Here is a 26,075-nt window from a genome sequence, read left to right as displayed (position 1 = left end):
CTTTCTATTATTGTCATCAGTACTTCCTTTGTGCTCACTAATATTACCAGTCATTAATATTACCATTGTAATTAATATTACCAGTCAAGAACCGGGAACAGAATGTGCAATCATAGAATAAAAGCTGCTTCTCCATCCCAAAAATGTGCAATTTCAAGGCAGCAGATGGACCCAGACAGATGGCAGAATGCAAAGATTTCAGGAGACAGGAAGGGCCAGTGTTGCCTGCAGCGATCTCCGAGCCACCTCTTCCCTAATATTGCTGACTCTGTGTAGGCCTAATGACAAAGTTTTCCATGATATTTGAAGGAGAAGAGGGAAGTAGCATTGACAGATGGAATTTGCCCTCCCTTGTAATACAAATAATTATTTAAAAGTAGAAATACATATATATAAATGTACGTATGTTGATCACTTAAAGTAACTCAGATTTTAAGGTCATGTCAAATACATGCAGCGTTAGGCAAAATTTAAAAAGTCTTAAGGTCAGTTCCTGCATATGTTAGCACACATCATTTTTGGCTCTCATTTATATTTTTTAATTGCTTGCCAGTGCTGAGCAGTTTACTTTGCAAAGATAATCACCTAGTGAGCTGTTTTTATGGCACAGATAAGAATAAATGTATATATAAGCTTTAGTCAGTCTATATTCTTTGTAGCATTTTATTTAAAAATCATGGTATTTTGTTAAAAATGGCACAGTTGATTTTGCCCAAGACCTCACAATTTAAAAAAATCAAATGTAATTCTAAAAGCTTCTGAAAGCTATTACCTTTCTCTTGAACACCAAAACCAACAAAAACAGCCAAAAATACCAGGGTTTGGATTGTCAAACTTCTTAATAAGTTCTGTAGCTGGTGTCTCATAAGCCAAGGAAAATTGATAAAGTCCTCTCAGCTGCAGCTCAGACTATACAGGATCTGACCCTAATGGCTGCTCCCAGCAAACACATTTTAGGTAGGCCAAAATAATGACTTCTGAAAGCGCCAAGAGTACAGTAGCTAAGCTTTTTGTCTTGCTATGTAGAACCGACTTTTCCAGCTTAACTTCCAGGACAAAGTTCCCTTATAGCCCACGACTGTAAGGATTTCTTAAGATCATTTATTTAATAAAGACAAGTTTTTGGTTTATTTGGCCATCTGTGCTCAGGTTCTGCTGAGGTTCTGAGCTGTATCCTTCCTGCAAAGTTCTCGTATAGTTCTGAATCCTGTTTTTCCGTCGCTATCCATATAGCAGCAGAATCATAAGATGTAAAGCCAAGTTTACTTTCAGTCCATTAATCCTGACTTACTTTTACGAGAGCACAGTTCGTCCATAATGCAGACTGCCTGTCTCTTTTTTGTGCTTCTCCTTTACTCCAAGAGAAAACAGAACACTTTCCTGTCTGTGCCTTTTGATATTTTATTATTTTTTGAATATACTGGCTAGTCACTCCTGCTGCTACCTGACACTTGCTGAGAGTCATTGCAGCTTCTCAGACACCTCTCTTATCTCTGTCCTCTCTTTTAGTGCACTTCTTTCAGATTTGACCCTCTTGCCCTCAACCCCCTTTTCCCGTCCTTAGGCTGAGTGTCTGGACTGCAGTAGCTCAACTCACAAATGTGAAAACTCAGGCGGTTCAGCAGAATGAAGTCTCTCTTTCTTGGGATCTTGAGCGTAGTGGATAATGTAGATGACTAGACAGCTTCCCCGAACCAGAGAGCTGTTTACCCTTAGCAATAATAATACAACCTAAGAGATAAAAGGAGTCTGAAGTCAGGAAAGGGATACAGGCACATTTATCTTGCCCTAAATTCTACCCGTTCTCTGACGATACACAGACATCTTGCTTCTTGAAGTTCTCCAACAAAATCTACTTTCAGGCTCTTAATTCTTCTTAAACAGTCCTATTTTCAGTCTTAACACTGCCTATTTAGTTACATAACACTTTGAATTTCTGGTTGAATTTGTTGGCAAAAGGAGCCTTGTAGCTGGCTGCCCCCTGAGAGCTGAGTTTTCCTAGCTAACGGCAAAGTCACTGTTTCTTAATTAGACTCTTGGCTGTGGGGAGCTTTCCCAATGCAGAAGGCACAGTCACCGATAGCAAATGACCATCTGAGCAGCTTTGTGTCCTCCTCAGAGGACCATTCCTGTCACTGGCCGCAGGGACACTGCCCAGCCAGAAATGCAGCAGCCCCTATTCTGTGTCTGAGCCTCTACGTTTCAGCCACTGGGCAGTATGATTTTCCACTTATGGCTCAGGGCATACCCCTTCTCCAGTACCTCCCTAACCCCTGCACTGCTTTAGTTGGAAATGAGGCTATCTGAGTGTAATTGTTTACAAAAAAAAATATGTTTTCTTATATTTTGTGCCTGGAGAATCATGGATCAGCAAAGGAGACACTGACATAGCTAATAGCTTGCTTCCTCTGTACCAGATTCATCATATCAATTGAATACAGTTCCTCTGTAGCCAGTAAAGAGTAGGGAAGAAATTATACATGAAACAGGCACAAGCTGAGATAGTGGAGAATTAAATATCTGCTCTGTGTTATTCACAGGCTGCCAAGAGCTTTCCGGAGACATGTCAGCAGTTGAGAGCTGTAATCTGCTGTCCGTGCAGCATTCACTAGACCATGCCCTTAACATGGAGACTGAGAAAATTTTCTCTACTAGAGACTTCCACACACAGCAGGAGGGTAGGACCCAGCTATTTACAGGTGAGCAGGACTCAGTCTTGAGGAAGAAAAAATATTGGGGAAATATCTTTTTTCTATTCTTTTTCTATTGCTAAAAATTCCATATATACTCATAAATTCCATATATACTCATACTTAGCACATATACTCATGTTTGCTTCACTGTCAGCAAAGTAAGTAATAAAGCACCAAAGCACTGTGAAATGCAAACAGGGGCTTTGGAGGCATTACATTATTTACTGTCTTCAGACTATATTTGAATATGCTTTGAGATAATATATATTTGAGATAATATATATTTGAATATGCTTTGAGAGCAAGAAGAGCAAGTTGAGAGCCTATGGGTAAGGATTAAAGGGCAGGGTAACATGGGTGACACTGTTGTGGGGGTTTACTACAGGCCACCTGATCAGGAGGAAGTCGTCGATGAGGCCTTCTACAGACAGCTGGAAGAAGCCTCACGATCACAGGCCCTGGTTCTCATGGGAGACTTCAACCACCCTGACATCTGTTGGGAAGACAGCACAGCTAGGCACAAACAGTCAAAGAGGTTCCTGCAGAGCATTGATGATAATTTCTTGACCCAGGTGGTGGAGACGCCAACGAGGAGAGGTGCAATGCTAGACCTTGTACTAACGAACAAAGAAGGTCTAGTTGGAGATGTGAAGGTTGGGGGCAGCCTTGGCTGCAGTGACCATGAGATGGTGGAGTTCAGGATCCTGCGAGGAGGGAGCAGGGCAATGAGTAGGATTGCAACGCTGGACTTCAGGAGAGCTGACTTTGGCCTCTTCGGGGACCTACTTAGGGGAATCTCCTGGGGTAGGGCCCTAGAAGGAAGAGGGGTCCAAGAGAGCTGGTTAATATTCAAGCGTCACTTCCTCCAGGCTCAGGATCAGTGCATCCCTCTGAGGAAGAAGTTCAGCAAAGCGGGCAGGAGACCTGCATGGATGAGCAAGGAACTCCTGGCCAAACTCCAGCAGAAGAAGGAAGTGTACAGAATGTGGAAAAGGGGACAGGCCACTTGGGAGGAATACAGGGACGTTGTCAGAGTGTGCAGGGATGCGACAAGGAAGGCTAAGGCCCAGTTGGAATTAAATCTGGCAAGGGATGTCAAGGACAACAAGAAGGCCTTCTTCAAATACATCAATAGCAAAAGGAAGACTAGGGAAAACGTGGGCCCGCTGCTGAAAGGGGCGGGTGCCCTGGTGACAAAGGATACAGAGAAGGCAGAGTTATTGAATGCCTTCTTTGCTTCTGTCTTCACTGCTAAGGCCAGTCCTGATGAATTCCAGACCTTGGAGACAAGAGAGGAAGGCTGGAGAAAGGAAGACTCTCCCTTGGTTGAGGAGGATCGGGTTAGAGATCTTTTGTCCAAACTTGACATCCACAAATCCATGGGCCCCGATGGGATGCACCCACGAGTGCTGAGGGAGCTGGCGGATGTTATCGCTAGGCCTCTCTCCATCATCTTTGAAAGGTCCTGGAGATCAGGAGAGGTGCCTGAGGACTGGAAGAAAGCCAATGTCACGCCAGTCTTCAAAAAGGGCAAGAAGGAGGAGCCAGGAAACTACAGGCCTGTCAGCCTCACCTCCATCCCGGGAAAGGTGATGGAACAGCTCCTCCTGGAGGTCATCACTAAGCATCTGGAGGACAAGAAGGTGATCAGGAGTAGTCAGCATGGATTCGCCAAAGGGAAATCATGCTTGACCAATCTGATAGCCTTCTATGACAGAATGACTGGCTGGGTAGATGAGGGCAGAGCAGTGGATGTTGTCTTTCTGGACTTCAGCAAGGCTTTTGACACTGTCTCCCATCACATCCTCCTAGGTAAGCTCAGGAAGTGTGGGCTAGATGAGTGGACAGTGAGGTGGCTTGAGAACTGGCTGGATGGCCGAGCTCAGAGGGTTGTGGTGAATGGCGCAGAGTCAAGTTGGAGGCCTGTGGCTAGTGGTGTCCCCCAGGGGTCAGTCCTGGGCCCAGTCTTGTTCAATATATTCATCAATGACCTGGAGGAAGGCACAGAGTGCACCCTCAGCAAGTTTGCTGATGATACTAAACTGGGGGGAGTGGCTGACACACCAGAAGACTGTGCTGCCATTCAGAGGGACCTGGACAGGCTGGAGAGGTGGGCGGAGAGGAACCTCATGAAGTTCAACAAAGGCAAGTGCAAGGTCCTGCACCTAGGCAGGAATAATCCCATGCACCAGTACAGGCTGGGGACTGACCTGTTGGAAAGTAGCTCTGCCGAGAAGGACCTGGGAGTGCTGGTGGACAACAAGTTAAACATGAGCCAGCAGTGTGCCCTTGTGGCCAAGAAGGCCAATGGGATCCTAGGGTGCATTAGGCAGAGTGTTGCCAGCAGGTCGAGGGAGGTGATCCTGCCCCTCTATTCAGCCCTGGTGAGGCCTCACCTGGAGTACTGTGTCCAGTTCTGGGCTCCCCAGTACAAGAGAGACATGGCACTCCTGGAGAGAGTCCAGCGGAGGGCTACCAAGATGATTAGAGGGCTGGAGCATCTCTCCTATGAAGAAAGACTGCAAGAGCTGGGCCTGTTCAGCCTGGAGAAGAGAAGATTGAGAGGGGATCTCATCAACGTGTACAAGTATCTGAAGGGGGAGTGTCAAGAGGATGAGGCCAGCCTCTTCTCCGTGGTGCCCAGCAACAGGACAAGAGGCAATGGGCAGAAACTGAACCACAGGAAGTTCCATCTGAACCTGAGAAAAAACTTCTTCACTGTGAGGGTGACAGAGCATTGGAACAGGTTGCCCAGAGGGGTGGTGGAGTCTCCTTCGCTGGAGATATTCAAAACCCGTCTGGATGTGATCCTGGGCAATATGCTCTAGGTGACCCTGCTTGAGCAGGGAGGTTGGACGAGATGATCTCCAGAGGTCCCTTCCAACCTAAACGATTCTGTGATTCTGTGATTCTGTGATAATGCATATATAAATGAAAATGTGATGACAATGTTAATGCCAATGTTTACAATAGATACAGAGTTGCCTTTAAAAATAAAGGACTTAAGAAGATAAATCAATCCAGATATGGAAAGCATCATAAAGCACTCTCAGGTATCCCAAAGTTTTATTGCTTGCCATCAGTGTCAACTTTGGGAGTACAATAACATGACGTGTGGGTCAGTAAGTTTGATTTTCTGTAATTACAAGCAAAACAACTCTGCTGAGGAATTTTTAAATAACAACAGTCAGTGATACATTGCACTAAAAATAAGATTATCGTTCAAATCTGATTTGCAAATGTAAATCAGATTGTTGTGCCAAGAGCAGGTTTGTGGGAGGTCCCAGAGAAACTCAAAAAAATATAGTAACTCTGTTGAGTTATCTATTAGTTGGAAGTCCAACAACTTTCTTACAGGCTATACAAAGCCTGATGTTTTATAATCTGTTAGGAGCTAAACCACAAAATCTTCAAAGGAATAACATCCTCAGTAGGGAATCCCATTATATACCCTTATTATATCCCTTCAAACTACGAGAGTTTAGTAGTTTGTTAAAGAACAAGTTCATTTGTGAATAAAAATACTTATTTACAAATACAATTAATCTCTTCACAATAAGCTTCTTGGGCATAAGTCTTTCCTGTGAAGTTTATATAGGTTATTTTTTGTGTTTAATTATCCTAAGTCAAATAGAAAATGATATACTATGCAAAGCGATCATTCTGATCAGCCTCGCTGTTATTCAGGCATATTCCTAGAATAGAGACTTTAAGGCGATCATATTAACAACTTCCTAGCTTGCAAAATAATGCTATCTTTTAGCATTCAGAAGCCTAGCTAAAATACATGATCATCATTCTGTTGATTTCTTTATGGGCTGTTGTGGAGTTTATCAGTCCTTTTTTTTTTTAATGAGGAAACCCATTTCTACAGCTCCTGAACCTAAAATTATGAGCACATTGATGAAAAAAAAGTGTGTTTGTATTTCAAGATAGCTGACCGGTAATATTTATCTTGATGTAAAATCTGACCGTGAACAGTGCACAAGGAGTTCTCATCGTGCATAACTATTTAAGGCTAGCCCTATTTCTCATGTCTGAGGTTTACTTTGGTTAGCTGTGTAGCTATAAAAACTGAGTGTGTTCACTTGAATTTTACATCAAGACAGCTGAGTAAAATTTTCAGTAAAAAGCAACCACAAAACACTATTGTTTGCAGCTAAGGCAGCTTATGACTCTTTAAATGTATTAGTGCCTTGTTTGTAATGAACTAGAGAATGCAGCTGAGTCTGGCTTTAAGCACAAAGCTTAGTCGTGTGTTGTGGAAGCCAATATTGCAGCCACGATTGTCTGAGCAAATGACCAGGTGATCTGGAGTCACCGACAATGACAGGAGAGGCTGCAAAGAAAGGTGAGACTGGAAAAGGAGGAACTCCAGGCCAAGAGGCTCGTTGCAGGTCTCAGGACCCATTGCTCTGGCTCAGCCGGAAACGCTCGCCAGAGCTGCGAGGTGCAATGGGTCGGCATGCACAGCCAGGAGACCAAGGCAGCATTTTTTAAAGCCTAGACATCCTAGACAACTTCAGCTCATTTTAAGCAAAGAGGAATATTGGCTTTTTTATTTTTTTAAACCCTGGAGGAGGCATCATAATCCCCAGCCTCTCTGCTTCCAGTGTTGCTCTTGCTGCAGCCTGAGAGCTGGTGTAATCTATTGTCAATATTCGAATGGATTTCTCTTTGGGATGGGATACCATATGTAGGCTTGGTGAGCCACACAAAATAAATAATGGGCAGGAAAGCCTGTTTTCCAGGCCAAAATGTAGCGTGATGGGGAGTAGGGGTTAGTGAAGGAGGGGCTGGTAAGGTAGTTGCTGAAGATTTATTTGGCAGTCATGTACAACTATCCTGTTTGAGTTGTATTTGAATTAATTAATTTCATCTGTGTAAACTGGGCCAGTATCCTGAAATTTCCTAAGGGTATGGCTGTATCAGGAAACTGAATAGTCAGCAGAGCTGGTTGAATAGTTAAAATAACTGATTTACAAATATTTCCAGGAATAAAACCACTAAGTTTCATTTCTTATGATTTATAGGGCAATATAGGAAAATTTATCATACCTGAAAAATGTCCTTTCTTTAAGAGGGGGAGTCCGCAGCTCCTTGGGTTTTGCTTTCATGCTTTCTGCTCTCTGGAGGCAAAGCCAGGCTGGTCAAATGAGGCCATACATCAGCAGGTTTCACAGCCATCCAGTGCAACTTCATAGAATAGAGTCCTTACAGCTTAATTCACAGCCAAGCTGAGAAGAAAAAAAAAAGAAGACAGAAAGAGAGAGAGAAAGAAGGAAAGAAAAAAAGAGATTCCCACAAGCAATTTCTGCTACAGAACAGTTTAAAATTGCCATGATAACCGTGTATGTATTCCATAGCATCTCTCATAAAGATGCGTGCAAGACGTGTGTAAGATATCTCATAAAGATAGGAGACAGAGAGAGCATTCACAATGAAAACATAAGGCAATGAGACACCTATATGCCTGAGTCTGAACTGCACTTTTTGTGCCAGCTGGGTAGATGAGGTCTTCAGGTTTTCTTGCTAGTAGAAACAAAACATAACTAAGTTTCCTCCCAGGAAAGACTACCCATCTGCTACAACATAACACCCGTTAGCTGTCAGGGAATGTAAGAAAACAATGAATGTAAAAAAAAAGTATGTCCCACTGCCCTTCCTTTAAAAAAGAAAAAGCATAGCAGTTCCGTACCAATAAGCCTAATGTGCTGCTTCCTCCAGATAATGACAAGATCTGAGGCAGTTAGCCTGTAAAAATTTGAGAACTTAAGAAAAGTATTAATAAAAATCTTCTTCATGCATTTCAGTGTACATTGGAAGAGAGGTGCCTAGCCCAAAGGCTTCCATGGCTATTAAGAAATGAGCACAAATATCTGAAACAGCAAAGAGATTGCTGCCTTTTAAAAGCTTTGGCCAAGAACCAATTTAGCCATCTAATAACTGGAGTATCACCGGCAGGGTGTTATTTTAATTTCTAATTAATGAGTAGGATTGCAGATTATCAGTATGAGAGATTTCTGAATGAGATACTTCATTCATTTGCTTTTTAGAGTTTTTCTGACAACAGAAGTTTCTGAAGGATTGTAGAATACTTTGGCGTTTGTGGGTTTTGTGCGTTTCATACATGGCTAAAAGCAATATGAAAGAAAATAATTTCTTTTAATCAGTGCAGCTTCTCCCTGATAAGACTGTAACCTTCAGACATATTCCTTATTGAAGTTACTGTAAAGTTAACAACTTTGAAAGATGAAAAATTCTTTGCATTTCTGAAAAAAATAAAAAAGAGAGAGAAATAAAAAGATGGTAAGTAAGTGATCTTAATTTCCAGGTAGGAACTATGTTCGTTGGTACAGGTTTGAGAATTCTTGTATCTGGTTGTAAGAACAGCTCTGCAGCTTCACTCAGTCTATTGTTATCAAGGAACACAGCTCACTTACAGTCTGTGACAAAAAAAGATGTCTTTCTATTTTTAAATCTGTCTGTATTGCTAGATAAATGAGCAAGAGACTTCAGATGTTTGAATATTCCCTCTTTACTGAATTTTTTCTCAAGTTGAAAAAAGCATGGTGAGACCATCTGGAAAGCCTGCTTTATTTCTTCCTCTCATATCATCTTAATTATTTCTGACTAAGAGTAAAATTTTGTGGATTATTAAACCAAGAAGAAATTTTGAATCTTGCATCTCGAAAGAATTACAAAACGTAGTCAGCATTTTCCTTCATCTTACACCATCTTACTTTCTTCACAGACTCCGGACACAAAAACAAAATGAAGAACCTTGAAATTAATTTTGAAGACGAATGACCAGAATTTCCCCTATTTTTTCCAGCAAATCAAAACTATATCAACAACAAGCTATACAGTCTTGCAGATGCAGACACAGATGTAGAGGTCTCTGAACTGCCTCTGAAATTGGAAGCAGCACAGTGACATCAACATGATATCTTACCATAATTAACTAATGGCTATACGGCTGCTGCAACCCAGTCTAGTATCTGCATTGCTTTGTACGCTATAACATTTCATATTTTGCCAAGCTTTTTTGGCTATCTCTGCATGCCACTGCAGTGCGCGTTACCCATGACAATAAAGTTGCACAGAGATGCCTGAAAAGAATGTATAAAAACGCACACACACACTCACAAAACCTGCAAAACACACTGCAAAACAGAACTTGGATGAGGCTCTTTACATCCCCCAAATATATATTTCTGTAATCTAATTCACTGCGGTTTTCAGGACCAGTAGTGATAGAAGGATCAATGTGGGCAGTGAAGTTTAGCTTAGTAAGTACTGATAGTTAAATATCCAGAGTTAAGTCTCAGCTCACTTCCATCCCTTTTTCCTATGGTTCTGTGATATTTAGTAATTTGTGACCAGCACAAGAAAACATCTCAACATATGCTCAACAGTATTTCTACTAGTGTGTATTTCTATTGACTTTGGTGGGATTGGTGTCAAGTTCAAAACTGTGCTCTTGTGTTCGTCGTATTAATACATAACACTATATGTTAAGACATTGTAATAATAAAAGTAAAAATTAATCAAGAAGTCTAGCTAATTGAGATGTTTGTGGTTAGCAATAAGAGTAGAAGGTTATAATTTCCCAGGAAACTTTCTAGTAGGAAGTTAGAGGGTTTCCCTTTGATAGAGAAGAGTTTTGCCATTTAGGGTAATAAAAGAATGAAGCTTTTTAGTATGTTAACTTAGACCAAAATAAAGTCGGATTATAAGGCCTATCTTTTGGTAAGACATCTGTGAGGTCAAAGCTGTGCTTTTAGCGAGCTTTTTTTGATATGCTTGCACAATGACCATGATGCTAATGATGCTGACAAAATTAATACAATGTACATGTATATTAATTGACATTAATAGAATAAGAGGTATCAGATGCATTCTGGATAGTGAGTAATATTTTCTATACGCACACACTATATATAAAAAACAATATATACATATATACAATACATACTATATATACTATGCACGCGCGCGCGCACACACACACACACACACACACGCACACGCACACAGAGACATACATGAATGGAAGGCATAAATGGCAGATTTAAGAAAAAAGGGGTTTTTTGAGCTTCCCCTAACATGACATCTTTCATATCCACTCACCATTTCGTTCTACCAGATCAAGTGGACGTGGGCATGAAAGAGTTAAATGTTGACTCTTATACTGCATGTCAGAAGGCTTTGTTAGTTCTTGTCATGAAAAATGCTAATACTGCCTTCTGCTTTCCTAACCCCGTAATGTTTGAAATAATTTCAGAGGAATAATTGTTTCATTTAATTTTATATAACATGTTACACCCTTGCTCAAAAAGTGGTGGGAAACAGAAATAACATGACTGTAAATAAAAGTATAAATGATCATTTTCTGCTGAGCAAAAACATTGTACTTCTCTTTTGCTGAATGTGTAAAAAGAAGCTACCTTTATAAAAAGAATGAGAAAATAGCCTTTAAATCTAAAGCTAGGATATGGTTTACAACAGCCTAAAGTGAGCTTGCAATTACTTTTATGTACAATATGAATAAACCAAGGAAAATAAAACACCTTCTGTGCTTCCAACTCCTGGTCTAGCATCTTCAGTATTAGCTACAAATTACCCTGCAAGCCTGATCTCATGAAAGCTTTGGTGGGCTGCAGTTTACCATAAGCTGTTTATCTCAAGGCCAGTGAAACAGATATTATGGTCACACGTATTATAGTTTAATAGTCAATCAGAATTTAAAAATTATTTAATTATTTTGTTTTCTGGGATCCCACTGATCCTATTAAATAGCGTTTGAGTTCCAGAATAGCTTGCACTATTTGGTTTAACAGATATGTTTCTAAAGAGTTTTGAAACTTCTTTTCCTTGCTATCAGGTGATGCAGATCAGACAGCCCGCTTCCGCAATAGTGAAGGGGATATTGTTTGTTAACCTGCTCCATGCTTCGTAAGCATTTCAGGAAAAGAAATCTTGTGCAAGTCAATTTGATCAACTGACTGAAGTATGCACACAGAGCTCAGCACACAAGTAGAGTTACTTAAGTCATCAAGAATCTTTTTTCTAAACATGATGTCTGATTCTGTTGAAAAGTTATACCTCATAAATATTCATGCGTGAAATTTTTTGAAAAATATTTTTTAATATTTGTGTTCTATGTTAAAGGCAGTATTCAAATATCTATACCAATTGCAATTATTAACTTTCTTAATATTATATGACAATCTATCGTTTTAACCAAATTTCCTTCCATAGCATATTTCCCATGTCCTGGTGGAGAAATGCTGAGCAGCCTCTGTCTTTAGCTTTCCTCTGATCTTTCCTCAATTACTGAGATGCTCGGCTTTCACAGAACATAATTTTTACTTTTCCGCAAATAAGACCAAGCGTGAGAGTAACTGAAGAGAAAAGGAAGTGAATACTTCTTTCCAGAACTGGATGGAGCTGATAGATTGCTTTAAAATAATGAGGAATATTGATCTTATGGAGGTCATCAAAAACCCCATAATAGAGCAAAAAGTGAGAAAGGACAGAGGAGACTGTATGCAGTGAAAAGGCACTTCAAAACAGAAAGTTAGCCTTACCAGTGAAGACTAGGTGAAAGAACTAAGAGGAGGAGAAATCATCAGTCTGAAATAATTAAACGAAAGAGGAGGCAAGGAAGAGTAAAGGTGAAATTAAAAAATTTAGTACAGTAGTGAACATGGAAAGAGTAGAGGTGACAATGAGAGAGGGAGAAGGTCGTCAGAGACAGAGGACATGAGGCACTAAAGGACTAACAATGACAAATACAGAAGAAAAGAAGAGACAGGAGAAGAACTATCGAAATATTCAAAGTAAATACTCTTAAACTATTTAAACAAGTCTTACGTGAATTAGATGTTTGATTTGGTATACTTGTAAAATCCCTTCCTAAAGTTATTTCTCTGTCAAGAAGTCCTGTTTATCACAAAGGCCTACCAGATAATTTTATGGCCATATTTAATGCTAATGTACTCTCTAATAGTCTAGCTGTTTCATCTTTCCTGTTTCTATATATCATATAGTCTTTATGAAAACACTTTGCACCACAGGACATTTTTGTCTATTTGTAGGTAGGCAGCACTGTTAGTATTAAAATAATGAAAAAAAATTTCTTATCTTCTTTGCACCTGTCACAGCTGTTGAAATAACAAGCTGGCTTTTTAATTCTTGTGTTGTTCTGGTTTGGTTTGTATACTAATGCAGTTCCTAACTGCAAATTATTCTTCCAGCTTCAATGATCTCTGAGCTGTTGCATCTTCCCGCCCCCCTCAGACTAAATTTGGTTTGTCTTAGAGCTGTGGGGATCTGCTGACCTGACCTGCTGTCCAGGGTGGTTTGCTGCTTGCTGAGAGTTCAGATCTAGAAAGTTGTGGAGAGACTGCTAAGGCTTGTCTCACCCTTGTACTATTGTATCATCCCTGATGCTCTTCCACCCAAAATCTTCCACGGGAAGCTGGAGCATATCACATGGCTCTGCAGGAGAGGACCAAGGGCATGGGAGCCCAGGTGGCTTTGTCATTCCTGTTGGTGAGGGGTAACAGCTTGAGGAGGACTGAACAGATCCTGCGGGGTGATAACTAGTTGCGCTGCTGGTGTTGACAGTAGGGACCCTCTTTAAGGATCAAGGACTGCTACAAAGAGATGGGATCCACCTGATGAAGTGGAGCAAAAGCATCTTTGGCAATTGACTGGCCAACCTGGTGCATAGCTTTAAACTAGGAAAGATGGAAGATGACAGCCCCCAGTTAAGTGAGGAAGAGGTGGCCCAGGTTGGCAAGCAAAGGGTGATCACGGAGTGATGTGGACAGGAGAGACTTGGTAATCAATAAATGCCCACCTTAAGCATATGCACACAAATTAGGCAGTGCCAAGAGGACAGCATGAAGGAGGAAGCTCTCATACCTTTTTTAGTAATCATCATGAGTGGATGCCTCTCTGGAGTGCCTGTACAATAAAGCATGCAGCATGAGGAATAAACAGAAGGAATTAGAAGTCTGGGTGCAGTTGCAGGGCTAGCCCCCCGAATCTGTTGGGGATCGTGAAGACGTGGTGGGAGAGCTCACCTGACTGGAGGGCTGCAGTGGGTGGCTAAAAGTTCTTTAGGAAGGACTGGGATGGTGAGGATGGGGAATTGCCCTGTATGTAAAAGATCTGTGGGAGCTCTGCCTGGGGACGGGTGATAAGTCAGCCAAGACCCTGTGGGTTAGGATCAGTGGGCAGACCGACATGGGCAATGTAATGGTGGGTGTCTGCTACAGATACCTCCCTGATCAGAAACAAGATGTAGATGAGGCCTTCTTCAGACAGCTGGAAGAAGCTTCATGGCATGGTCCTCGTCGGGGACTTTAATCACCCTGATATCTGCTGGAGGGACGATACAGCAGGGTATAAGCAATCTAGGAGGTTTCTGGAGCACACTGATGACAACTTCCTGACACAGGGATAAAGGAATTGACAATGAGAGGTGCTCTGCTGGACCTCACACTTACTGGCAAGGAAGAACTGATCAGGAAAGCAAAGTTAGTGGCAGTCCTGGCTGCAGGGCCCATGAGATGGTGGAGTTCAGGATCCTGAGGGAAGGGAACGAGGCAAATAGCAGGATCACAGCCCTGGACTTCAGGAGAGCAGACTTTGGCCTCTTCAGGGATCTGCTCGGAAGAATCCCACAGGAGACAGTCCTGGAGAGAAGAGAGGTTCAGAAGAGCTGGTTGATTTTCAAAGATCACCTCCCCTCAGCTCCAGAATGGTCCATCCCAACAAACAGGCAGTCAAGCAAAGGTGGCAGGAGGCTTGCACAGATGAACAAGGTGCTCCTGACTAAGCTCAGACATAAAAAGGAAGCATACAAGAGGTGGAAGCAGGGAGAGGTGACCCAGGAACAATATAGAGACACTATCCAAGCCTGCAGGGACAGTGTTAGGAAAGTCAAAGCCCATCTGAAGCTGAGTCTGGTGGGGGACATGAAGGGCAACAAGAAAGGCTTCTACAGGTACATCAGCAGCAAAAGGAAGACTAGGGAAAATGCGGGCATGATGTTGAATGGGGCAGGAGATCTGGTAATAAAGGAGATGGAAAAGGCCAAGAAACTCAGTGCCGCCTTTGCATCCATCTTTAGTGGTAAGAGCAGCCTTCAGGAATCTCTGGCCCCTGAGACCCATGAGAAAGTCTGGAGCAAGGAAATCAACCTCATTGGAGGAGGATGAGGTTAGGGAACATGTAAACCAACCGGAAATACACAAGTCCCTGGGACCTGATGGGATGTAACCACAAGTGATGAGGGTTCTGACTGACGTTTTTGCGAGGCCACTCTTGATTATCTTTGAAAGGTCATGATGATTAGGGAGGTTCCTGGGAACTGAAAGAAAGTAAATGTCACCGCTGTCTTCAAGAAGGGCAAGAAGGGGGATCCAGTGAACTACAGGCCAGTTAGCACCACCTCGATCCCTGGGAAGGTGAGGGAGCAAATAATCCCGGAAACCATATGCAAATATATTAGGCGTTAAAAGGTGGTCCAGAGTAATCTGCTTGGATTTATGAAGGTGATATCATGCTTGACCAACGTTGTAACCTTCTACTATGAAGTGACTAACTTGGTAGGTGAGGGGAGAGCAGTGGATGTCCCAGCTCTCACCTTTGATTTGAACATGTCTATCAAATGCCTGCCTGTAGCAGTGATCTTCCTTTTAGGGCTACGAGGCTGGATTTGGCCAGCCTTTTTCAATTAATGCAGCCTGCTACACCCTTCTTTTCTCCACCCAGCATATGTTGCATTTCCCAGCAGTAAGAAGTGACTCTGGAGAAGAACAGCTTGGACGGAGGCTCTTGGAAGGAGCAGCAATGGCTGCAGTTCATGGGCTGCTGGAATATCTCTAGGTTTGATCTGTGTGGTGGGAAGTAACTGCTGCTTGAGCAGCTCCCCAAAGAGGGAAGTTCTGAAGGCGGGACCTGGATGGGCCATGGCACTACCATGCCTCACAGCCGACATGTTATAGAGAAAGGAAATTCAGAAGAGAGGCCAAATGCAGTGCTTTCAGGATGAAGCACACTCAGGCACAGACACATCTAAATAACGGGTGAGAACTGGGCTCTGGATGCCTCATAAAAGGTTCACGAGCTGCCATACGTCTGCCCCAACAGTCTGCTTTAGGGAATGTGCTTGTGAATAAACAAGACTGCTGGGGGCTGCTCCAAGAGATGAGGGACACAGCTACCAACGTGTGGGGAGAGCCGTTTGCCAGTCTATCCTCACACGAGGCAATGGCACTGCAGTTTCCCACAGCTGTGGGAAAGCAGGGGAAGGCTCAGTGGGCAAAGGTATCCATACCAGTAGACTGAAGAGAGCAGATCTTTTTCAGAGTTCACACCGAGATTAAGATACCTGAATTTGTGTTTTTAAATATATTTCTACATGTAACTGAAAAATTGTGAGCCTTGTAATTCGTTGGAGTGCCGAAATCTTCAAGGATGTAAAATTATTTCAGTTACTGTAGTTTATTTGGTAATCTGTTTGCTTAAGCTGTGTAGACTGTTTTGGAACAATACCCTTCTGAAGAACAAACCTTGTGTCATTTATGTGAATATCTATCTCACATATGCCAGTGACTGTTTGTACTTCAATTTCCTTAAACCTCCTCCTAAAATAGTGGTTAATGACAAAATGAACAACTTCTGTAGTATCCTGGCAAGCCATTAAATAAATCACTTTCTAAATTGGCTTAGTGAAGCAGGATTAATGGCAGAAATCAGAGACAAAGAATGGCAATTTACTTATCAGTTTTGAATTATTCAGCATTCTAGCTGTAGATTCTCCTCTGTATTATACTTTTTGTTAAAAGGCTTTAAAGACTGTTTTTCCATAAATTCCTTTGTAAATCAGATATTTTCATTTTCCTAAAAGTCATTTTATCAAAGGGGTGTTTTACAAATCATTCTGCTACTGCATTTTTCACATGATATCTACAGCTGCATAATTAATAGTTCTATTCCATTTGAATAATCTTGTTGAATAAGCACCAATAACTGTTTAGGCTTAGTTTTGCCCTAAATTCTGCAACCCCTTTTTTACAGCAGTCTTCCTAGCAGGGAGAGATAGCTTCCCTTCTTTACTCTAGTCTATTATTCCTGTAGATTTTCTTTAGGCCTAGAAGCTGGAAGAACATCTTTTTTTCAGTAGATGCCTTTTCGCTTGTGATGTGCAAGCCCAGTTTCCATGTGGCTTTGCCAAGGAAAGCAATTTTGTATGTGACCAGCTGGACAGTACTGTTATTGCTGTTAATGCTGAATATTGAAAGATCCCTTTGGTTCCCCAGGAGTTCAAGATACCTAAATAGAAGGTAAAATTTGCAAATCATATAATAGGGTATTTATTATGAAAGACATAAAATATGCAAGAGACCTTTTTATTCAGTTCATCACAGTAATCATCAGGTATTGCTGCAGGACCTTTTTAGAATACGCTATTGAAGATTAATTCAGAATTGAACTAAGGTAAACTGATTTTCTGAAATTTCATTTAGAGTTATCTTATTGATATGGGCTACAAGGATGACCATCAACTAAGAAACGCATATATGTTACCAATTTTTTTCTGGTTTAGTTGAAGATGCAGCACTAATTTATGAAGAAACTTTAAAAATATAATTCTGACTATCATAACGAAAGTTAGGTAGAGAGGAAATCCAGGATTACATAATTTCATTTGACTATTGAAAAAATGCCAGTAAATGAAAATGATGACCTAAGGAGGTTTTTTCCCTCCTGTCTTCTGATAGGCGTCTCATTTTTAAAGAGGATAAGAAAGTGTAGGGCATACAACATTTTTTCTTTACTCTGATTAAATGAATGAAAAATTGGTCGAATAAAAATATTGGAGAAAGTTGTGGCTATTCATTGTCAAACTGGAAGAGTATTTTGAGTGGGGTTTTGCGGTTTGCAAGGGACTCGGAACCTGTCATGAGTCTGCCAGCCTTCATAGGCCAATCTGCCTATTCATTTGCAGATGATGCAGGAAGTACTGCAAGTACAGTAGAGGGCAGGGTTAGAATTAAAAATGATCTTGACACACTGGAGAAATGGCCTGAAAAAAATGAGATGCATTTGAAGAAAAGATAGAGATGCCATGGTTAGACAGAAATAATCAGTGGTAAATTGTAGAGTAAGTAACAAATGAATGCCCGTCAGTCGGACAGAAGATGATCTATAGGTTATGGTGCATTGCAAGCTGAGTGTGTGTCAACAGCATCTAGAGAGAAGCCGGGACAACTAGCAAAAAATCTTTACACTCTGCTTGGCTGGAATGCTGTGTCCTGTTTGAGGCAGTACGCTTTGAGGAAGATGTGGATCGAACAAGAGACTCTGGGATGGATCAGTGGTAATCACCCTAGGCCTGGTAATACAAATAGTGAGGAAATATTGAAATAGACTTGAGGAGGAATATGAGTAAAATAAAAGAATAACTAGATCTGTATTACTTATGGATTTAGAGGACAGAATTTTTCGGCTTAAATTAAAATAAGAAAACTCAGGCTATACATTAGAAACATTTTCTAATGGAAGAATCTTTATTGAACCCCTGGACTATTCAGGGACCATGTTTTTGCTTCTGGCTTTGGAAGTCTAAAAGAACAAGCTGAACATACGAATCAGGAATGACAGGTACAGTTGTTCCCGTCACCCTCCGGGAAAGGATTAGACCATCTATCAAGATCTTTCCAACACTATTTTTCCTGTGACTAATATTTGCTATAGAATAGAAGCTCTTCATTAACCTTCTAATTAACAAATAATAAAAATAATAAAAAGGTTAAAGTTTATGAAATGTATTCAGATTTATAGATTGATATAATATAAAATACTGTCTTAACAAGATTATAATCTAAAATTATTGTTTAGGATATAGCCTAGACAAACACTGTAAAGGATAGCAGGAAAGGAGCTTCCATTTTGCCATCTTTTTGGTTAGACTGTTCATTTTAAATAAGGATAACTAAGAGTTAATGGCATTTGTAATACTGGTTTTATTTGCAGCTGTTCTATTTGTGTTATTTGATATCTCTATTGAGTCTTTAAGAGACATATCACAGGTAAGTTACAAGTTTCTTTCTCAGTTCCTTCTTCTTTTTTATTTCAAGTAAATTCTCTGCTTTCTTCTTTCTAGGCTCTACCACTCAGACCATACAGCATGGGGACTCATCTAAATATATGCTGTTGAAAGAAGCCGATGCATGTATGTGGATGCAGAACAAATTTCTGTGAATCTAAAGTCATCTTTGGTCCAAGTTTTGTGAAAAAACTTTTAAAGGATATAAGAGACCTGAATATGTATGCTGGTTTCTGGTGGAGATTGGTGGGATCCTGAGAAACAGAACAGTGCTTGAACTCAACAGCTGAACCTCTTCAGGAAATTATATCTACTTAAGATAGCTATCATTTTGGGTTCCAGCAAAATTCTTGTGCTCACCAATGTAAGCTCTAAGCCCATGATTTTACTGAAATGCAAAAATATGTCTAGACCCATGGTAGCCAAATAGAAATTTGAGAGAGATTGAATAAACTTGAAGAAACCAGGAACTTTTGTTAGATATGTGCAGGCGTATGTGATATGCTATGCAGGCGTAACTATTGAAACTGCTCAGTGTCACATTTCTATAAACACTCACCCCATCCTTCTTTTGACAACTATGTATTTTGTGTTTTACTTTAACCCTCCCTAAAGTGACGGGTGATACCTTTTGAAAATGTCTTTAGTAATAAGTAGTGCAAACAAAACCACAGAAACCAAGGAACTGTAAAATTGACATCCATAACTGAGGATTATGTGGAGGTTGCAGTATTTGGGAACACACACAGCTGTAAGTCATTTGCTTTTCTGAATTCTTCGTTGCCTGTCGTTACGAAAAGTAACCAACCTACTTTCTCTTCTTTGCTTCTTCTTCTGCTGCATCCCCTGTGATTGGGAGTGGTGGTTGCATAAATAAAAACTCGTTGGCTGTCCACATGAGAATAATGCAAAGATGGCTGGAAGGAAAATTACCCAAGGAATACAGTAAGGAAATTACTCTCAATTCAAGGAACAGATGTGTTTCTACTCTTTTCTGTTATGCTTTAAATGGGGAGATTTGGTTTCATACCCTTGTTGCAACTATATATTGTGAAAATTGTTCTGATTTCTTTGATGACACCCACATTCTCCCCAAATTCGTGCAACCATGTGACTATACCCATCTCTTTCGATTGTAGATTTTTGTCTCTTCAAGGTTAGATTACTGCAACAACCTCTACATGATTTAAATCTATCTGGAAACTAAAGCTAGTGTAAAATCTGGCTGCCTCCAGCCTGGCTGCTCTTCTAAGAGAGTACTGTGTCTTTATGGAGTTCATTGCACTTATGCCATGTGATCTCCACTGGCTACCTTTAGACTTTCAGGTGTTTTATCTTTTAAGCCCTAAATGACTTAGGATCTGTCTACCCAAGAAACTACCCTTCGCTTGTGTTATTCCTGAGCCAGCTCCCAGCAGCAGGCATGCTGGATTCCTTTTAATCTAACAAAGAAGGGAATCTTGGCAAAGTATGGGCTATGATAGCTCATTCAGACTAAGAACTTGGTCCCCTATTTAGTCCTAATGTGCTCAGTACTCTTCAAAAGATTGTGGTATTAAGCAGAAGGAAAAAAGGGAGATGATTAATTATTGGGAAAGTGAGTATGTCTTAATCTTTTCTTTAATGGTTTTCTAATTGGGGTCTAGATGAAATTGTTTCAGATTCAACTGGGCATCTTTTCTTAAGTAAAGAAGAAAATATGGTGTAAATGTGCAGCTCCTTTAATGTAGATTTGGGCTGCTTCTGTCCATGTTGCATAAAATCTATCGGCTGTTGTGTGCTTTTTCTTCAAACCTGTTTCTCTGTCCACCTCCTCTTTCTCTGTCTACTTCAGACCTTTAATAAATGTGGTGTAGTGGAAGATGATGCAGCCTGAAGCTGGAGGATACCTTTCACAGCTGAGATTGGTAATGAGGAGAGTTGAGATGAGGCACAAATATCCTCCAGCTGCTGTGCACAAGTTATTAAGAATCAGCAAGGGTACAGTGAAATCAGAGAAGTCAACTGCCGTGGTGAGGCTGCCAGCCTTCAGATCTACGATGTTTGTCTGGCTTCTGCAGAATGGTTGCCAGCAAAGCGAAAGTGAAAAAGAGCATTGGTTGCTCCAGTCTGTGCCTCAGAGTGGGGCCAGATAGGATCAGGAAACCACAACCAGTTTCTTGGCAATCTCCCCTTCTCCTTCCCCTTCCTCCTCCTCTTTGCCTTCCCCTTCCCCAGTAACAAAGCTGTAGTGTACGTGGTTGAACAGTATAAAGAGAAATTTCTAAAAAGACATAATATGACCCAAAAATATTTGGTAGGTAAGGTAGAGAACATGTGCTAAACACTAACTAGGATGCACAGTGAGGAAGACTTGCACAGGAGTACACAGAGAAGCAAAAGGAAGAGTAAGAAAGAGATAAAAGGCCAGCTACGAAGCGCAAGAGTTACCAGAGGGTGAAAGGTCTTGAAAATAAAGGACAAAATGACTTATTTGGAAGATAAACTGTAAAAAGGAAAACAGACAAATATAGCATCTCACTAGACATGTTAAAATTGTGTTAGAATTATATTTCTGTTCTCTTCTACATGATATTGCCTCAGAAAATGTTCATTCTGCATCCTTAGGAAATAGAAATGCTTTTTGCTGAAATTTTTATCAGAGGCAGGCTGAGTTCTTTGTTTACTCTATCAAATTTCATCCTTCACATTTGTTTTGACTTTACATTTGCATAGCAACAGGAGACTGCTATCCTATGACAGGACTGTGGGTTCTCCAAGGTATATGGTAGTTGGAGCTACTCCAGCTGACTAATAATTCAGCTACTTCTGCTGCAGCTATCTGTACAGAGAAATTACCAGCAGTTCTAATTCACACAAATCCCATGTATGCAAGGGAAAGGGCATAATGTCTCTAGATAGCATACAAAAGAATGATATTTAACCTCATTCACATTCAATCACAGAACAGAATAAAAATATGGGAAACAATCAAAATATCAGAGCAGAGAGCTGTGCAACTGCAGGATATTAGCTTGTGCCAGGGACCACATTTTGCTGCCAGGAACGTCCAAAAATTGACGTTTTCAACACCACATACAAAAGCTACCGGAGCTGAAGCACTTGCCAGCAGAGTTTTGCAAATAGCATTGCTAAGCCTTTCTAAATTCAGTTGTGAATTTGGGGTTAATAAAGGAGAAAAACACAGGAACTGAGTGTGCACATAGTGGGGCTGAGAGCCACTTTTCCTTCCCTGATGTGTTTACTGACAAGCCAGCACAGGAATATAAAGGCAAGAAGTGGGCATGTGCTGTCTCATCTCAAATTAACATGCCTGATACATGACTAGCCAAATTCAGTGGAAGGTTTCTAACTGTCTGCAATAGACATTGGATCATTCTTTAATATCTTCCAGCTCTAGTCAGGAATGAGCAAACATGACTTTTAATAGATTGCCCATGATGGAGCAGACACTTTCCAAAATTCCTTGAAATTTTCTATCAAATGTTTTCTCGAGGCTGCTGATAGATGAAAATGGATGACATATTGACATGGCAGCAGTACTTAAAAACCCTAAGAGATCACTGTGCTTGGAACTCAGTGCTAGCATACGTTTTTAGTGGGAAAAGCAGAGCACAAAGCTTTTAATTTCCTCCATCCTGGTATTCCTCCCTTGCTCTGGCTGGCGTAGCACATGCTCCTGCATCGTGCAGTGCAGCTGTACAGATACCCACACAACTCATGGCCATACCACCCCCTAAACACAGCATTCCTCTCTTTATTGTACTTACAGTTTAGATAGAAAATGCAACGGTTGAGAGGGGAAACGGACACATGGAGAGGTGAAGTCACTTACAAAGGTCCTCCAACCTCTGCAGTTCTTAGATGACGAATTCTACTCTTTCTTCTATTCTTCTGTTCTGTTACCCTACGCTATGCTATGCTATGCCATACTATGCTACTCGCTATGCTACTCTATTCTTCTATTTTTCCTTCCATGTTCTGTGATGCTTCACAAACAGCTGAAGTGTCCCCAGATAACACTGATAGCATTGTGCCACAGCTCTTCTCTATGCCATACTGTCTGGTTGAGAAGTGACATACTCTCACGCTTTTTTTTTTTTTTTTTTTTTTTAGAAAAACAGCATATGCCCAACATGCTTTGTGTGCACACACATGCACACAAGAAATATCCAAGCTTAATGCAGTTACGACCAGAAGAACATTGAGAACATATACACTGTACAGAAAAACAAGTCACAACCAGTTTGAGATGTTCTAAAACCTGCAGTGACCCGGGAAAGGGGAGGAAGAATGGAAAAAGATGAAGAACAGAATGGCTGAGAAACACTGTAGTGAAGACCACTGTATTTAGTAACAATACAGTCTTCATAATGGTGTAGGAAAAACGTTAGATAGCAAAATTATGTAATATAGGAGTTGAGGAAAGTAGAAGGACTGGCTAAAATGGCTAGGGGAAGAAAATAATACCTTGAAGAAAAAATTAGACAGGAAAAATACTATGATCAGCAAAGTGAAGGTATCGTTAAACACTTGTTATGCCTTTCATTTTGAATTATTTGTGGGATTCTATTAGCAGATGGAAATGTGCATCTCCTGTTGATACTGACCCCCTAAAATAAATAAAAGCTAGAAAAGAGTGCTGCTAGCCTTCATGATGAAACCATCTGTTGATCTTCTGTTTTGATACCATTTCATATCGTGCACTTTTTAAAGCTTCCTGCCAGCCTACTTCTATTTGTACTGTTCTGTTTTCACTTTCAGTTCTCAGAGATTTGTTTTTTTACAGAGATTTTCCTAATAAGTTACAAATTCCAACCTCAACAAAAAAGTAAACCATTTTAACAGGGAATTGAGGCTGGCTTTGGGTACATTCCTATGCTAAAGGCTAAATCTTTAGACAGCTAAAAACTGAAAGGGGAGAGAAGACTGTTCATAGTCTTATCCCAGTGTAATTTAGAACAGCTGCAGAGCAGTTCTAAACCAGCTTGTTCTGCCATTTGCTAGCAAGGAAATTCCTGGGCATGACTAATGGTGGTATACATGGGAATAATCAATACAACATAGAAATAAAATCAATTCTTTTTCTAAGTACCTGTCTGTCTGGCTATAATCTACTTTGATCCAAGACAGAAATATAAGAAATATGTTCCTCTGAAACCAAGAAGACAGCTCTCTCCAAACAAAGGTTTTCTCTTGCAAATCCTGCAAATGAGGTTTTCTTGCTACACAACATATGCTGAAAAGCAGTGTTCCGGTATCTAAAATTCATTTAAAAAAGTAAAAGTGAAAGAGAAAAGATTACCAGCCTCTAGTTTTAAGAGAAAAGTGACAAATTTGCATCCACCAGCCTTGAATGCTGGGAGTAGGAGAGAGCATGCCAATTTTTGATGAGCTGATGCACTGCGATAGAAGACTGGAAAGGGGGAACTAGACAAGTGTATCACATGAATATAGCTATCCTACAGCTCTGAAACCCTCTGCCACAGTTTGGCAAGCATCAGAAACCGCTTAGTTCCCTAACATAAAATAGAACCTAAATATCTGGAATATAATGATAAGTATTGATTAATGTGGCGCATAATTTAGGGACACAAGGAATTGTGATTTTTCAGAAATCACCATGACTGTGATGATTCACAAAGATTATTCACATGCAATTTTCTCATGAAAATCTTTATTATTAAAATCTTCTAAAATTGACAGAGAATAATGAATGCATATTTTTCCCCAAAAAGAATAATCTTCTCAATCTTTGCCACAGAATTTAGAGCACACCTACTAAGGTGTCAAAAGCTTTTTGCTATCATTGTTTCTGTTACTTCACTATTTCAGGAGCTAAAATTAATAAGTATCTGCAGTTTATAAATAAAAACCTTGTATTAAATTGATAAAAATATATCAGAAAAACATGGCCGGTTATGAGAGATTTTGTCCCAGTCACACTGAAATAAGAACCCAGAGGTGCTGGACCTGTTCTAATCTTTATTACAATTCCAGTCTGAACTTGAGCAATTTAATTCACATCTCTGTGCCTGCAATTTCTTCCTCCGTTTCTTGGATTTCCCATGCAAAACTCTAATTTCTTTGGGTCAGCACTGTCTCACTAAATCTGTATATTATGTTTATTATGTCAGAATACTAATCTCATTTCGGTCTTCTAGATACTACTGTAACATAAAAGTAAAAATAAGCTAACTAATAAAACTAATAACTAATTAAGCAAACTAATAAGAATAAGACATAAGCACGTGAGATTTCTCTTTTAGGCGATGACAAAAGACAGAAAACAAATCTCTTGCTGTCATAATATGAGTTTACAAGAGGAAAAAAGTATGAATATTGATCAGAACTTGTCTGTTCCTTCTTTAGAGAGCAGGATGCATTGATTTAGGGTTATTCTACAGCTTCCATTTAGCCAGACAGAGCAAAGACGGCAAGAGATGCAAAAATCTTTCCTGTAAAATTCTAGTTGCACAAATGGATCCCAGGTGCTTATTTCTCCCATAGACACTGACTGCGCCATGTAAATGTACTCAAACTTTAAGATCATCTCAGAAAAACCCTCTGGGAAAGTAAAGTAAGATCCAAGCAAACAGTAGGTGCCTCAGCCCAGGTTATGATCCTGAAAACTCTACAGCCTAATCCTAGAGCCAGCTAAAGTCTATAGGTTTTTAGAGTTGCAATATTTCATCTTGACAGGACAGCTCTCTTCCTCCAGGAAACTGCTAGCTATTAGTGCTACTCCCATTCTTTATTTCTACTTGCATGGTCCTAGATTTGACTATTTTAGGAGAAACAGAGAGGTAGAAGCTTTGTTCCATGTGCTTATATGGTATGCAAGAAAAATCTATCTCTCACTGGAAGTGATAACCTACCATCCCATCTGATAACCTTTGGTTCTCATCAGTGTCCGTTTTGATTAATTGAAAGTTTCAGGTTCATATTCAAATTGCTTTGAATAGAATCTAGCTCAGTTTACCATATAAATATATCTTTATATTAAAAACATTATTTTTCAGAATAAAATATACAGAAATGTGACCAGTTATAGAATACCTTAAATGCCCTAGCCTGAGCTGCTAAGCAGGAAGTACAAACAATGAAATGCCAAGACCTCAGTCAGTCACTAAAAGCATATTTATTCTTCTGAGTAAAGAAATATTAGTCTATTTCTAAAGCTGACATTAAAAATTAATTTCTTAATTAAGCAAATAGCAAAGTTAAAGTAGTCTTTTGCAAGTGATATA

The sequence above is a fragment of the Struthio camelus genome, chromosome 3 (assembly GCF_040807025.1).
Source record: "Struthio camelus isolate bStrCam1 chromosome 3, bStrCam1.hap1, whole genome shotgun sequence".
Taxonomy (NCBI): Eukaryota; Metazoa; Chordata; class Aves; order Struthioniformes; family Struthionidae; genus Struthio; species Struthio camelus.
Note: the sequence above shows the minus strand (reverse complement) of the source record.